We start from the raw sequence: 17,753 nt of genomic DNA on the forward strand, positions 1-17,753 counted from the left end.
TATCTAGTATCCTATGGAGTATTCCATAAGGATGAGACAATAATGACAACCATAACAACACATTCCCAACAAGGTAAGCAAGAAAACAATGGAAATCGTCAACTATATTAGTACACATGACATAAACATGAAATATAAATGCTCACAGAATAGTCTTACAAACATCCACAAGTCATGCATGGAAATGTGCTGGCCTAAGAAGGCTTTTGTATTAATAAAAAGTACCAAGACACATATTTACATCATGCATTACTAGCCCCAGTAGTGGGACATTGGAGCGACTCCTTTTTCCTCAAAGAACTGACTGATAATCTTTATTCTTTGTAGGAGGATCCAAGATGAAAGGTACTTCTATCTTACAATGAGGGGGGTATATAACCAAGGGGTAATGCTTAACCCTTGTGACTCTTTGACTACCCTCATGATTGTTCAACTTCCTATGAATTTTCAACTGACATGACTCTTCATATTCATGTGTGTCTAATGGACTTCCACTTTACATTACAATACATATGGCTCATAATAGTGATATGGCCGTTGAGAACTCATGACACAACCTGACATGACACTACTGACATGGACTAGCTTGTTGAGGTGGCAATGTCAAGCTGTTGTTGCTACTGAGTGATGGATGTGTTCCTAGATGTGCTTTCTCTTCACCTCTACATAGCTTGATGATGTGGGGTCTTCAATGACCTTTGGTCTTGAGAGGTGCTTGCATGCATGTGTTCCATTTTATTTTTCTTGATAAGATCCTTTTCCCGTCCAGCTGCAAGTGACTCTTCTGTTTTCTCCTTATTCTCTTTCTTTATCTTCTCACAGTGATATAACAGTGTACATGTTCTTGCAATTCACTCATGATGAGATGAAATCAATCCAAAAACTCCCTCCTCTAAGATGGTGTTTGATCATCCATGGACTGAGCTTGGGACAAATCACAGGATGGGAGACAGGGCTCACCGACTATGCATCAGCATTATGCAGTTCCAATTGGCAGGAAAGAGCTTGATCATTAATACTACACATAGCGCAGCTTAGGCTTGACTGAGGAACTTTTTAGCACAGTCCTCATTGAGGAGAAAATTTGTGCAATGGCCACTGGGAGACAGGATTGCGCAATTCAAGTCAGCAGTGGTTGGTGCAAGGTGAGGCCAAGGGAGTTCAATTATGCGCAGTTTTCAGAGGCAAGGAGGACTGGGATTCAGAGAGGCATGGAAGCCAAAATTGTGTAGTTCTTGAGGACATTGAGCTCCGATTGAGGGAGGACACTGGGGGAAACCTCTACGTAGTTTTGGAGGCCAAAGGAGGTAGGGCTATCTGCGCACTACGAAATGCACAGTTCAAGTCGTATTGGAAGGAACTGTTATGCAATTTGGGAATCAAGGAAGGTTTCTGAACTCTGGAATTACGCAATGCAACTTCCCTATAGGAAAATGATTGCACATTGCGCAATTCCAATCAACAAGGTCACATCATTGAGGGTTGATACTGCATATTTCACAACTCAGTCGGGACCTGGTGAAGCTGAGTTACCCAGTTAGGAAGATTTCCGAAAATTTCTAAGTGTGAGGGAAAAGATGGACTCATGATGAACTCAAACTGTGATCACACACTTAGAATACTTCGATGACATGAAAACCATAGACCATTGGAACAACAAGCAAAGAAATACCCTTTGAGAAACTGTATCATGACAAGAAACAATAAGTGCAAAACTTGAGATAGACTTTAGAACGACCGTGATGACACTTGTGAAACAATGCTCAAGATTTTGTGTATGAGTGTGATAAGTATTTACATGGCTAGGATAAATCGTACACACAAATACTATCCTTCGAGGTCACTATAAAGGTCAAAAAATGTGACATAATAACTAAACATGCCGGAAGACGACCATTGATCCAACAAGTGAAAGGGAGCAAGACACTTAGAGGAAACACATGGAATGAATTGCAGTGCTTGAAACCATGCATTTCATTGAAGACATAATGATACAAAAATGATAAGAAATCCTTCATACTACACTAAGATATGTATTTCAAAATATGTTCTTTGTTTTCCATACCTACCCTCCATAGGGTTATGCATCAGATGGAGTCTTCATGTGGTCACAATCTTCTATCATACCCTGGCTTCCTTGGTCTTATTATCTGATAACTATATTTTTTCCTCAGCTCTTGGAGAGCCATTTAGCATGTCATCCTTCTTAATCTCCTTCTTCATCATCTTGTCAAAGCCTTCTAGAATTCCTATATTTATAATCCACTGATGACAAGACGACATTAGTCTGATAAACCCCTAGTCTAAGATGCTACACTTGGGTTCATAAATAGGGTCATGAATGAGTGACTAGCCAGTGGAGAAGGCCTAGTGACTGCACAATTACGCAGTTCAAGCAACCAAAGGTAAAGCTTAATCACTACTACCAAGTGCACAACTCAAGCTAGACCGAGGGAAATTTCTGCACAGTTGTCACCAAGGGAAGGAATTGTGTAGTGGCCACTAAGAGACAAATTTGCACAGTTTAGTAAGGTAGTGGATGTTGTAGGATAAGGCCCTGGGAGGAAAAATCTATGTAATTTTAAGAGGCAAGGTGAACTGGGCAGTTGAGATGCTTGAAGGACAAAACTACGTATTCTCTGAAGACAATGGGTTTCGGCTGAGGGAAGGAAAATCGATGAAGCATTTGTGCAGTTTTGGATGCCAATGGAGGTTGTGCTTCCTACAAATTGCACAATTCCAACATGAAAGGAAAAGGCTTGAGGGTTGCAAATGTGAAGTGTGTAGTTCAGGAAAGTTGGATGAGGCTAGGTTGCTAGGAATATGGTTAAGTTAGGTCTCTTTCGCAAGAAAAATATGTAAATGCTTAGCTAGATGATTTCATGTCACTTTATAGCACCTTCCAATTCAGCACTTTCATTTCCTAGAGTAGGCAACATTCCATTTTTGCATTAAGGATACTTTTCCCTTTTCCATTTGGTAGTCAAACTCCTTCTAGTCAATAGAATACCTTGAAAAACCCTAGTGGTTTATCGCCCCAGTTGAAAAGTGACAATAATAGACTATTGCATCTACTGTGTATACAACATCCGTCACCTCTAATTTTGTACGAACCTTGGGTTGATGAAGTAAATTTGGTAGCCCCAGGAATTGCAACATTCTTGCTGCAATACTGGTGCTCATCACTTGTTGGCACCATCGTCGAGGAGGTGTCGAAGTAGATGTGATTTCTGCTTTCTTTCTTTCTTTCTAATTTTTGCAAATAGTTCCATTCAGAAAATAGATGCAATGTTTTCTTTCTGTTCAATTCTTCAAGTAGTTCCATTCAATAAATAGTTGCAATTGTTTACTTTCTTCCCATTCTACAAGTAATTCTAAACTAAAAAAAAAACCTTGAAAAAAAATAAACTCTTTTCATGCCCCGTAGGAGTAGAGACAGCTTAGGGAAACTTTTTCCAAATACCCCCACCGCATCTAATATCCAACCTTCCCTGTTCTTCGGTGGTTGTGAGCTAGAGTAACCATTAGGTGAACAACCAGAGATCTTTGAAGAGCCTATTAGGGAAGAATAAGAGATAATTCCACCAACCTACACCATGGCTTAAAATAGAATGGGATTATAGATAGAGAAGGAGCTGAGAATAGAGATGAGGGTGCTTTTCCCATCAGAGAAACTATTGGAGATGTTAGGATGAAAAACATAAGCCCCTCTGCCCTTCCTCACTTCCATGGCCTGACCTCAGAGGACCCAAATACCTTTTTGTTTGAGTTTGTTGTCATATGTAGAACTTATGATTACACCTCTGATGACCAGAAGTTGAAATTGTTCCTATTCACCCTCAAAGATGCAACCTTGCACTGGTTCATGGGTTTGCCTAGGGACAACATCACCACTTGGGCTCAGATGCAACAATCCTTCAACAATAAGTATAGGGACTATTGCAGGTACAAATATACAAAAGAAGAAATTTTTAGAGTGACCTTGGGACATGATGAATCTTTGGAATATTACGAGGAAAGGTTCCAACTCAGCTACAAAACGGCTAGGTGCACCCTCAATCCTGAATCACTGCTAGTCCTTCTTAGAGGGATTAGGGAAGATCTCCTAGAAACCTTAAACCTGCTGTCAGGACGAGACATCTATCAGTTGCCCTATGATGATATCAAGACAATTTTCAAAAATCATTCAAGGGTAGCCATAAAGAAGGGTAGGGCTAGTCAAGCTTCGGCGAGTTCATCCTCCTCCAACACATCCATAAAAAATGAAATTGGGAACGTGTTCGAAGACTTCAAGAGTGAAATTTTGCATATCCTTGCTCTGCAAATGGACACCATGAAAATCAAGAGGAAGCAAGAGGAAGAAAAAAGAGCCTTAGCTATCTTCTACCCTAGATGCACTAGAAGGCCCCCTAGGAATGAATTTCCATTGAATATTAGAGAAATCTACTCGTTCTGTGAGGAGAACCACTCCACAGACAAGCTCCCTTCTCTACTTTGATTAAAATTTGTGTATCAAGGAACTGAAGGGGTGACTGAACAACTCTACTATATCAACCAAAGGAGGCCTCAAGGACATCGACCATACCAGAAAGACATGAAAGGGGCATCCCATTCAAATTACAACCCTAACTAGAATACATCCATTCCCCCTTGGTGCCCTCTTGCTCATCCTTCATGGTCCACACCTTCTCCCTGGTCTTTTTCACCTCAATACCATTCCCAACTTGCCAACCAACCATTTCATCCTTACGGTCCTCCACAACTCAGTGGAATGCACCATCCTAGGGGTGGAGGTCCCCATACAACCAATCTCCAGCCTTATTGCCTCCACCTCCATCTCAACAAGAGCTCCTTCACCCTGCTCCACCTAAACAACCTCAGATGCCTTCTCAACCAAATCTGAACCCGAACAACAGACAGGGACAAAAGGTCTACAGTGGGGAAGCATATTACCCTACCTATGTTATGGAAATTCAAGAAATAAACCTTAGTTCTAGAAGAGTGCTTCCAGATAATCAACCTCCATCTCCACTTGAGGAGATTGAAGATGAAAATGAGGAGAGTGTCTCTCAAGCAAATCCACCTCCTTTTGCTGAGAGATTAATCCATCCTATCCAATACACCCCTGAAGAGACTGAACTTCTGGGTGAATTTTAAAACTTGTGTGTTAAATCCCGCTTCTCCAAGCTATTAAGGATGTCCCCAACTACAAAAAGTTAATCAAAGAGAAATGTTTCAAACATCCTGGGAGGTGAAAGAAAGACACCCCTACCATTAATTTCATTGGAAAACTATCTGACTTAATGTTGGGGCAGGTGATTTGCCTGAAGTATCTAGATCTTGTAAGTATTGTGGTAGATGTGCACATCGATGGTATCATTGTCCCCCATACCTTGATCGATCTTGGGATTCAATCAATGTGATGACTAAGGAGACTATGCTTAAATTGAATCTTGAAGGATCATTAAGAAAGACCACAACAATCTTGTAGCTTGCAGATAGGTCCACAATAGCTCTTGAGGGAATTGTCGAAGATGTGATGGTCTCCATTGATTCCTCGGAATACCCTACTGACTTCTTAGTTCTCCGACCTAAGCCTAAGTTCAATGGTTATCCTCTCATCCTTGGAAGGCCATGGTTAGCCACTACTGGTGCTTACATAATTTGTAAGGCTGGGAATATGACCATTAAAAATGGGCATTTTTCCAAACAATTGGTCTTGTACCCTCCTGCTCAACCATATCTTGGGCATGACTTATCTTTATGGTTAGAAAAAGAGGAGGAAGATGCCATTATAGGAGGGGGGCAACTTGATGAAGACGGCCTGATTGATAAAATCCTCCAGAATCAGCCCCCTAACAACATGTCCCTTGAGGAGTTAGTGAAGAAAGTTGAAGATAACCCTTGGACTGCTTTGTTCTTAGTTGACTAAAGTCCTACTCATGTCAAGATGATAGAATTTGGTCCAGAAAGAACATTTAAAATCAACCCCTCTCTCTTCACATCAGGAAGAGGAGTTATGTGACATGCTAAGAAACCATTTGGATGCCTTCTCTTGGAGTTACAACGAAATGAAGGGAGTGCACCCTTCGGTGTGTACTCACCACATTTACATCAAGGAAGGTTACAAGCCAGTGCACCAACCTTAGAGGAGAATGAACCTAACCCTCAAGGATATAGTCAAAGAAGAACTGTAGAAGTTGTTGGATGAATGGTTCATTTACCCCATCTCAATAGTGAGTGGGTATCTCCTCTGGTTTTGGTTCCAAAGAAAAATGGGAAGTGGAGGATCTCTGTGGAATATAGAGACTTTAAAAAAGCCACAAAAAAGGACCATTTCCATCTACCTTTCATTGACCAAGTATTAGATGGTCTGGTAGGAAATAATTTCCTCTTTCCTGGATGGATTCAGTGGTTACAATTAGATCTAGATCAGCCCAGAGAACTAGGATAAAACCACCTTCACCTGTCCTTGGGATACCTTTACTTATATGGTCCTTCCTTTTGGATTATGAAATTCCCTGCCACTTTTCATAGGGCAGTCCTAAGCATCTTTGCAGAGCTAGTTCATGACTTTGTGGAAATTTATATGGATGAATTCACCTAGGAAAAGTATTAAACAAATGCATTAAAATGAAATTATCCCTTAGTCCTAAGAAGTGTGAGTTCTTGATGACTGCAGGATTGTTCTAGGTCACTCAATATCCCAGGAAGCACTGCAAGTGGACCCAAATAAGATCGTTATCATAAAGAGGGTCCCTACTCCTCAAAATCAGGGGGATGTTAGAAGTTTCTTAGGTTTAGATGGATACTATAGGATACTCATAAAATACTTCAACAAGTTAGCCTCACTGTTGTTCTGACTATTGGCCATGGAATCTGAATTTTTATGGTCAGAAAGCTTCAAGGGGCCTTAGAAACCCTAAAGGACAAGTTGACTACTGCACCTATACTCTAAGGCCCAAATTGGGCACTTCCTTTCCACATCCATGTTGATGCCTCTGACAAAGCTATACAAGCATCTCTAGGCGAGATACATGACATGTTATCTTATGACATTTACTTCATCAGCAAAATTTGTCCAAGGATGAATTGAACTATATTGTGACTGAAAAAGATCTCATAGCTGTTGTCCACTCCTTGAATAAATTTAGACATTACATCACTAGTTACCATACCTTTGTACATATTGACCATGTTGCTATTAAATATTTGATGAAAAAACCTAATGTGAATGCTCAAATTATTAGATGGTTTCTTTTGTTACAACAATTTGATATAACTATCATTGATACGCGTGGTAGAGAAAATGTAGTTGCATATTTTTTGTCCAAATTGGCTTTGCCTGTAGGTGAGGAAGGAATGGTCGATGACCAACTTCCAGATGAGAATTTATTCGCTATTTTAGTTCTCTCTCTATGGTTTTCTAACATAGCCAACTACTCAGTAGCTACATAGTTCCCTCCAAATCTTTCCTTTGAGGAAAACAAAAGAATTAAAAGGAAAAGTACCCCATTCACTTGGATTGGGGGCAATCTCTTCAAGTTAGGCATTTTGGGTTGTGTTATATTCTTTCCACATAGTTAATAGGGGGTTTGAGGGGCACCCGTAACCCCACTTTATGGGGTCCGGGGTAGCGCCCAGGAAAATTTTGGTTTTGGACCCTATGTTAGGTTGGGTGGACCCACCTATGGTTTTGTGCATGATTTTTGCAAATGTTTTTTTTGGACGTGATGGTTTTCAGTCCATGGTATTGGATGCTTCGACATGTATAAATATGTATTATAACATTGAAAGGAACATAATGAAAAATCAAGCTAGTAGTCCGGTTTTGGGATCTAGGGAAAAATCTTTGTGTATATGTGTTTTATGTGTTCTGCTCTCACATTATTTATTTTTTGTGTTTTAGAATTTATATGAAGGTAATTTCTGTACGGGGTTGAAACCTACATATGCTATCAGAGTTGTTTTGGCTTCAAGGGGACGCCTTTGTTGCCGAGGGGTTTCACTTGGGCCTGTGGTAGACCCTGTTTAGTGGGAGATCTGCGAGATCGATTCTGGTGGTGAAAGAAGATGGCGAACAGTGGAAAGATAGAGATCGAGAAATTTAATGGTCAGAGTTTTGAGTTGTGGAAACTCAAGATGGAGGATCTGTTGGTGGATAAAGATCAATGGATCGTGGTAGATCCAACTACTAAACCAACGGGAGTGTCCGATGAATAATGGAAGAAGTTGGATCAGAAGGCAAAGGGCACAATACGATTGTGTGTCTCAGATTCAGTATTGCTGAATGTATCAAGGGAAGCTACGGCGAAGGCTTTGTGGGACAAGTTAGGAACTTTGTACCAATCTAAGTCTTTGGTGAATAAACTGTTCCTGCGGAAAAATCTGTATAATTTGAGGATGAAAGATGGAGACTCAGTGACAGAGAATCTGAACACATTTAATACTGTGGTAAGTCAGTTAGCATCTGTTGATATTAAAATTTCAGATGAAGATAAGTGCATCAGTTTGTTGTGTTCTCTACCAGATTCGTGGGATAGTCTGGTTATTGCAATAGGTAGCAATGCAACTGCCTTACAATTTGATGAAATAGTCTCAGCCTTATTGACGAAGGAGATGAGACGGAAAAATATGGAGAGCCAAAATGGTGATGCCTTGTCTGTACGAGGATAGTCCCAGAACAGAAACAAAAATAAGTCATCGAGTGGGAGATCTAAATCTAGAGGGAGATCTAAATCTCCAGGAAAACCTGTAAAGGTGGTGTGCTGGAAATGCAGAAAGGAAGGCCACTTTAAAAGGGATTGTAAATCTAAATCTCCTCACAAAGGAAAGGGATCTGATGAGGCTCCTTCTGCAGAGGCAAAAACCACCTCAGATGAAGGTGGGGATGTGTACTTGGCTTCTTCAAGTACACATGTAGATCATGAGGCATGGTTGATTGACTCAGGTGCATCCTTTCACTTCACTCCCCATAGAGAGTGGTTCTGCGAGTATGAGAAATATGATGGTGGTGATGTCTTCTTGGGGATGATAGGAAGGCTAGAATCATTGGTCGTGGAAAAGTAAAGTTGAAGTTGTAAGGTGGAAGGGTTAGAATGCTTCCAGGTGTTCTACATATTCCTGCATTAGCCAGAAATATGATTTCTGTAAGAAAGCTAGATGATGCAGGTGTAAAGACAGTGTTCGAGAAGGATACCTGCAAAATAGTTCAGGGAGAGCTGGTATTGATGCGGGGAGTTCGGATTGGAACTCTGTAAAAGGTACAAGGTAGCACTGTTATTGATGGGTGCAATAGTTCTCTGGTTCCTGAAAGTGGAGTAGAAAATCTAGTGGTCTCTAGAGAGAAGACCATGCTTTGGCATCAGAGGCTTGGACATATTGGAGAGAAGGGCCTTCGAATACTTCATGGTAAAGGTATGGTAGAAGGTATGAGTAATAGCTCTCTGGATTTTGATTTCTGTGAAAATTGTGTATATGGGAAGTAGAATCGGGTGAGTTTCCCCTCTGGTGGTAATAGGGCAAAACAGATATTAGAGCTTGTGCACAGTGATGTGTTTGGACCTTTGAAGGTTCCATCACTGGGTAAGTCTATGTACTATGTATCATTTATAGATGACTTCTCAAGGAATACATGGATATATTTCCTTAAGAAGAAATCTGAAGTCTTTGACAGGGTTAAATAATTTAAGGCTCTGGTGGAAAACCAGACAGAGAAGAAGATAAAGGTGCTGAGGACAGATAATGGTGGAGAGTTTTGCAGCAAGGAATTTGAAGAATTCTGTAAGAAGTGTGGTATATCACGGTAGAAGACTACTCCATATACACCTCAGCAAAATGGAGTTGTAGAAAGAATGAACAAGACGTTGATGGAAAGGGCAAAAAGCATGTTCAGTGGTGCCGGGTTAGGATAGGAATTTTGGGCAGAGGCAGTGGATACTGCATGTTACCTGGTCAACACGTCACCTTCATCAGCATTAGAGGATAAGATTCCACAAGAGGTATGGACTCGTAAGAAACCCTCTCTTTCACATCTAAGGGTATTTGGATGTGATGCATATGTACATGTTCCAAAGGAGAAAAGAACCAAGTTGGATAATAAATCTGAAAAGTGCATCTTTATTGGGTATAAGGATGGTTTAAAGGGTTATAAGCTTTGGAACCCAGTAACAAGGAAGGTTGTGTACAACTGAGATGTGGTGCTTAGAGAGGTGAAAGATGTTATTAAACATGAAGTCCAACCAAAGGAACCTGAGAAGATAGAGTTTGAGCTAAAGGAGGAAGAATCAGACTCTACAACAGAGGAGGAATCAGAAGATGAAGAGCCACAAACTCTGACTATGAGAAGATCAGTTCGAGAAAGAAGACAGCCAAAAAGGTATAGTCCATCTAATTTCTGTTCAAATTTTGCTTTGTTTGTTACTGATGATGATCCCAGGCTGTGAAGGAAGCAGTGGATTTAGAGGATGGAAAACTCTGGAAAGAGGCCATGGTTGATGAAATGGCATCTTTGCACAAAAATGAGGCTTGGGATCTGGTGGAGTTGTCAGCTGGAAGGAAACCCATTGGCAGCAAATGGGTTCAAAAAGAAAACAAATGCAGAAGGAAAAGTGGAGAAATACAAAGCTTGGTTGGTAGCAAAAGGTTATTCCCAAGTGCCGGGAATTGATTTTGGTGATATTTTTTCTCATGTTTTGCCAAGGTAACTTCTATTAGATTACTTTTATCTGTTGTTGCTTCTTTTGATTTTGAGGTAAAACAGATGGATGTGAAGACAAAATTTATTCACGGGGATCTAGAAGAGGAGATCTACTTGAAGCAACCTGAAGGCTTTGCGGTGAAGGGTAAGAAAGAACTGGTATGCAAGTTAAAGAAGTCTCTGTATGGGTTAAAACAGTCACCAAGGATGTGGTATCAGAAATTTGATACATTTATACGGGGACTTGGCTTCACCAGAAGCAAGGTAGATCACTGTGTGTATTTTAAATTAATCAGTGACTGTGTTATTTATCTAGTCTTGTATGTGGATGATATGTTGGTGGTTGGAAATGACAAAGAAATTATCCAGGATTTGAAGACCCAATTTTCCTCCAAATTCAACATGAAATATCTTGGTGCTGCAAACTATATTTTGGGCATGGAAATTAAAAGAGACCGTACAAAGAGGAAGCTCTGGTTAAACCAGAGGAAGTATGTCGAGACAATATTGCAGAGGTTTAATATGCAGGATACTAAACCGATGAAGGTTCCTATTCCTGTAGGTGTGAGGTTATCTACTGAACAATGTCTGAAGACACAAAAAGAGGAAGAAGACATGTCACATGTTCCATATGCAAGTGCAGTCGGTAGCCTGATGTATGCAATGATCAATACTAGACCACACATTACACATGCAGTGGGAGTATTGAGCAGGTTTATGTCAAAACCAGGGAAGGAGCACTGGACAGCAATGAAGTGGGTTTTTAGGTATTTGCGTGGCACTAATGATTATGGTTTGTGCTACTAAGGAAGACATGGATTGGACAAAGTTTTGGATATGTGTGGCTTTGTAGATGCAGATTGGGCTGGAGATTTGGATCAAAGAAGATCTACAAGTGGTATGTGTTTAACCTATTTGGAGGTGCAGTCAGTTGGATGAGTAAGAAACAATTTGTAGTGGCACTATCAACCACAGAGGAAAAATATATGGTAGCCACTCATGCAATCAAGGAAGCATTTTAGTTGCAGAGATTGTGTTCATGTATGGGGTTAGTACAGGAAGCTATAAGGATAGACTATGACAGCCAAAGTGCAATTTTCTTGGCAAAGAACCCTGCATATCATTCAAAGACAAAGCACATTGATGTTCAGTATCACTTTGTGAGGGATATGATAGAAGACAAAAAGGTGTTGCTGGTAAAGGTGGACACTTTGAAGAATATTGCAGATGCATTGACAAAATCTGTGAGCTCTGAGAAGTTCTCTTGGTGTAGAGAGACAATGGGCATTTCAGGGATGGAAAAATAACTAAGCTCTCTTGTGGCCCCCTGCGAAAAGAAAACAATAAGTGGGAGAATGTTGGGTTGTGTTATATTCTTTCCACGTAGTTAATAGGGGGTTTGAGGGGCACCCGTAACCCCACTTTATGGGGTCTGGGGTAGTGCCCCAGAAAATTTTGGTTTTGGACCCTATGTTAGGTTGGGTAGACCCACCTATGGTTTTGTGCATGATTTTCGCACATGTTTTTTTTGGACGTGATGGTTTTCGATCCATGGTATTGGATGCTTCAACATGTATAAATATGTATTATAACATTGAAAGGAACATAATGAAAAATCAAGCTGGTAGTCCCGATTTTGGGATCTAGGGGAAAATCTTTGTGTATATGTGTTTTATGTGTTTTGCTCTCGCACTATTTATTTTCTGTGTTTTAGAATTCGTATGCAGGTAATTTATGTATAGGGTTGAAACCCACAGGGCCCAAATAAAATTCTGAGAAGATGTGTCAATGAGGAGGACGTTTTTGACATTCTTTTAGCCTGTCACGATGGGCCTTGTGGAGGTCACTTTGCATCCAAAAGGACAACCTTCAAGATACTACAAGTTGGCTACTATTGGCCCACTCTCCACCAAGATGCAAGAAGATATACCAACCAATATGATTGGTGCCAAATAATTTGGAAACCTACTCCCAAGGATGAAATTCATTTGCAACCTCAAGTGACTTTTAAGCCATTTGACAAGTGGGGCATGGATTTCATTGGGTCCATTGATCCACCATCAAGACAGAAGAAGTACATAATTGTGTGCACTAATTACTTGACAAAGTGGGATGAAACCAAGACTATCAAAGTAGCCACAAAAGAGAAAGTGGATGAGTTCTTAAGGGAGAATGTGTTTTTCAAGTTTGGATACCCTATAGAGCTAGTCAGTGATCAGGGCACTCAATTCACCTCATACATGATTGAGAATTTGTTAAGCCAGAATAAGATCAAGCACAGGAAATCAACTCCTTACCACCCTCAGGACACTCGACAAGTAGAAGTTACCAACAAAGCATTGGAAAGCATTCTCACAAAGGTGGTGAGCAGCAACGGGAATGATTGGGCTGACAGACTAGTGGAGGCCACTTCTACCTACAATACAACTTCGAAGACAACCACTGGCTTCACTGCTTATGATTTGGTTTGTGGGAAGAAGCCTCTGCTCTCCATTAAGTTTGAGTACAACACTTTAAGAATGGCAACACAGTTGGATTTGGATGCTACAAGGGCACAACAAGAGAGCCTGCTCCAACTCAATGGGTTAGATGAATTCAAGATGCAAGCCCTACTACATACATAGGTGACTCAAGTACAAAGAAAGGTTTTGCATGAAAAAATATCAAAGACAAATTGTTTCAAGAAGGTGATTGGCTTTGTTGTATGACTCCAAGTTCAAGGATTTCAAAGGCAAGTTGATGACCAGATGGCTGGGCCCATATGTGATATAAAAATTCCATGAAAATGGGATTGTTCAGATAAGAACCATTGATGAAGAAGGTTTCCCCTTGCTTGTCAATGGGTATAGATTGAAAGCCTACAAAAATCCTTTGTCAAAGGAAGAGTTTGTTAGTAGTATCAGTAAGGAAGTAATGGTGATTGAAGGAGTCTCGACTTCCACCTCACCAAATTCTTGAATATTATTGAATTTTTGAAAAAAATTAAAAATAAAATAAAATAAGAGACCTAGGTGAAAACCTCCATGAGGCACCTAAGGCTCATTTTTGGGTTGAAAACCTCCTTGAGGCAGCCCAAGAGTGAAAGAAAAAAAAAAACCCTGGGTGAAAATCTCCCTTGAGGCACCTAGGTCATGAAAACAGGTTGAAAAACTCCTTTGAGGCGACCTGGTTTTCTTTCAAAAAAGAAAAAAAAAAAGAACAAAAGAGAGAAAAAAACACAAAAATGTAATGGCAGGGACCTCAAACCTGCCCACTCATAAGGGTTCCTGGTTTTTTCAAGTTTTCAAGAGAGAACCAGTTTTCTTTGTGCAAGGAGGAATTAACTATTAGTTACAAGTAAATGTGTTTTGAAGCTTAAGTGACGAGAAATTTTTAGAAAGGAGAGCAAGATTGTTACAATCTCTACCACCAGTTCTACCTCAAGTTGCAATAGAAGCTTCAAGAAAAGCATGTCCCACGAAGGAGAGCCTACTAGAATGTCAAAGGATGTGAAGTATTTTAGAAAGGCTTTCTTAGACATGGCAGAAATGGTGAAAGTCCTCTATGAAGAGAAGAATACCAAATTGCAAGTTGAAAGCTCTAGACCTCCAAGAGGAGAATGTTCTCTAAAGGAAGAAGGAACAATGTAAACTTTGAAACAGGAACTCATACTGTTACCCGTTTTGTAGATATAGCAAAAAAGTGAATCAATTTTGAAAGTGGTGATGCAGAACACACGTGTTTTTTAGAGCATAGTTTTTGGCACTATAATTTTTTTTATGTACATTGTGTTTTAGAATGGTAGTGTTTTTTATGCTGATTTAAAAAAGTGGTAATTCTACACCAGGCCCTTTTTTTTTTCTAATGTATGGACACCAATTTCATAGGGTAGAAAGCCATGCAAAACCCCATTCTTCCTTCATTCATTTCATATCTTCCATGACCACCATGTCTCATTCATCCATTCTCATCTCTAACCATCAAAAATCCAATTTTCAGGAAATTTTGTGACTTCAACAAGATTTCCTGTAGTTACTACAAGAGTTTCCTATAGTACTACAGGAAGTCCTGAAAATCTATAGGAATGAAATCTTGGTTGAGAAATCATAATGTAGACCTATTTTGGGTTGGAATATGAGGCCATTGACCTCACCACATCTCAACCAACACCATTTGATGACCATGTCACCCTCTATGTCCATCAATAAATCCACATAGAAAAAGGGGAAAAAAATTTAAAAAAGAGAGGAAAACAAAGAAAAATCCAAGGGCCATACCATCAGTAGAATACCTCACCTACTACTCCATCTCTCCTTTTCCACCCCTTACACTCCTACTTCAGCACCTATTCCTCCTCCAAGATAAACAAATAAAACAAAAAAACAACCAAAAACAAAAACAAAAACAAAAAAACAAAAACAAAACAAAAACAAAAACAAAAACAAAAACAAAAACAAAAACAAAAAAACAAAAACAAAAACAAAAACAAAAAAAACAAAAAAAAAAAAAAAAACAAAACAAAACAAAAAAAACAAAAAAAAAAAACAAAAAACAAAAAAAACAAAAAACAAAAAATTCAGAAAGAGGCAGCTACAGGATTTCCTATAGTACTACAAGAAACCTTGTAGCAGCCTATATTGTGACAACAGAAGTCTCCAGGCTCCTCCTTCAACACCCATGTAAAGGAAGAGTAGTAGCACACCTATAGGCACTATGGCACCTATCCAAATCTCATCAACAACATAAGAGGCTAGCACCTACACATCACAATAAGTAGACAACCTAGCGGCAGGATAAAATCAATAGAACAAGAGAAAAAGAGAAGATTTACTTGAACTAGAAGTAGTGCAACAGAGCCACCCTTCAGCATGCATCAACCAAGAAAAGGAAGCCACAGGTATGGCACCTCATCCACACTCTCTCCTAAGTACGAATATGATAAAAACTGTAGCAATATGAAAAAGTTGGTTTTATAAGCTGAAGGTGGCCAGTTAACTTGGCCACCCTCAGCCCGAAAATAAAAAGTTAAGTTCTAGTCAGCTAAACACATGGCAAGGTCACATCAAAGGAAGTAAATCAGAGATGTGGTTGAGTTAATTTGTGCAAGAGTGGGTGATGATTACGAGAAATTGATGCATGATAACTAATAGTGGGCCAACGGTCCAAAAGGAGAAATAACGTACCCAACCAACCAACACATTGCTCAAAGTAATTGAACATAAATAGAAATATTCCCTAAATTTAATGAAATACATCGTTCATTTCAAGATTTTGAGAGTTGGGACCACCTGGAGGAGCCATCAAAGAAGAAAGCTAGTCTCGGCCATCCTACAGTGAGCACCTATAGGAAACGCAGAAAAATTACAAGAAACAATGAGAATTGTAAATAATTATACAAGGGGGTTCCTAGGGCCAGCTATTCAATAATTCTCCTCAAAAAAGGCATTACTATGAAAGGTAGGTGGCCCATATCCTCTGCACTTTCACATAGCAAGGAAGGAGAGGAATCCCCAAGAGTGTCTCCTGAACCCACAGAGAAGGAGGCAACTACTACCTTGACTGCCCTAAGCATGCCCATAAAGTCAATAGGAAAAAGGCAGAGACAAACTCCCCTATACTTCAAAACAAGGAGGATCACCAAGATAAAACAAGGGACCACAAACACCTACCAAGACTCCTATCATCATTGAAGGCTCACCAAGCGGACAAAAAAAGCTAGTCTCCCTAGGAATGAAAGGTGAAGAGAGCACATCAAAAAATGCTTCCCCAAGGTCACCAATCACCTGTTAGGAGGTATGTCACCAGGTCAACCTCAGCAAAGAAAATCAAAAACCTTTGACCCCTTTTCAAAAAGGTAAAAGCCTCCTACAGGAAACATAGACAGTCCTACAAGAAACTCTTTCAACACTACAGGTAACATGGAAAAAGGAGCAGGAAGGACAACAAGGACAAAGGAAAGGAAAGGAGGAAACAACACAAGTATAGGGGGAGACAGATACTCCAAAGACAGCAAAGGGAGAATCCCAAGAGCTACAGGAACCTAGCCCACGACACAATCTCAGCTCCTATTACAGATTCATTGAGGGAGGCAGAGTAATACTACAGAAATTTTCCATTCCTCCATTCTTTGAGCTTGAAAATGAGAGAGAAAGGACACATTGTTGGATGAAAATTTATAAATAAAAAAATGTAGAGGATGTGGGCCATATGGAAGAAAAGCTGCTAGAGATGGGCAGAGATTCGAGTGAGATAAGAGACATGGAAATAGTTATTAAATCTCAACTAGATGTTGAAATCACATGGATAAGGAGGCAGGTACAGGAAAAATAGAGCCAGTTGGCCGCTATGGCAAGTCGCTCTATGGAGTCAGTCCAGTATAGGATGCCAGCAAAATCATATGCCTTGTACCTAAAAGAAAAATGGATGCAATTTTAGATAAATACCCTAACAGAATGAGGGAATATGCATTTCCAAGACTATACGTTGTTCATTGAGCTATATGACCAAATTCCATGGAGGATAGGGCCAAGATATCTGAATTCTACTTACATAACTTGGCCTTAACATACTTGAATGTGTGGGAACCCAATCCAAAGTTGGGGGACGTACAACTGATGGCCTTGGCATCATGTATGAGTCATGAGGAGGCCAGGGCTAAGGAAGTAAAGAGAATGTTGGAAAGAGAAGCAATAAATCCCCTTTACATCAAAGCAGAAAAAATCAATTCCATGGTTGTCATTAGCACCCACAACCTCATTGTCAATGATCCCCAACTTGCACCAAGATACCTAGATACACAAGAGAAAGCAATCACTCATTTTGAGCACACTTTGATATTGCTAGGGAATTAAAGCCAACAATCGTGTCAAAGGAGCTGGGGCACCTTACCAAACATCCTAAAGATTGGGGAATATCATTCTCCTGAAAGAATGATGGATGAACTAGAGAGGACCCACTATATAAGAAGGCACTACAGAGACTCGAAATCGACTAGATTGGCTTGAAACTCAATCCACCATTTCTCTTGGGTATGTTAGAAGGAAGAAAGGAAGAAGAAGAAAGAAAGCAGTGGGAG

The sequence above is a fragment of the Pinus tabuliformis genome, chromosome 8, assembly GCF_031772625.1.
Source record: "Pinus tabuliformis cultivar Carrire ecotype Pingquan chromosome 8, CPIR1, whole genome shotgun sequence".
Lineage (NCBI taxonomy): Eukaryota > Viridiplantae > Streptophyta > Pinopsida > Pinales > Pinaceae > Pinus > Pinus tabuliformis.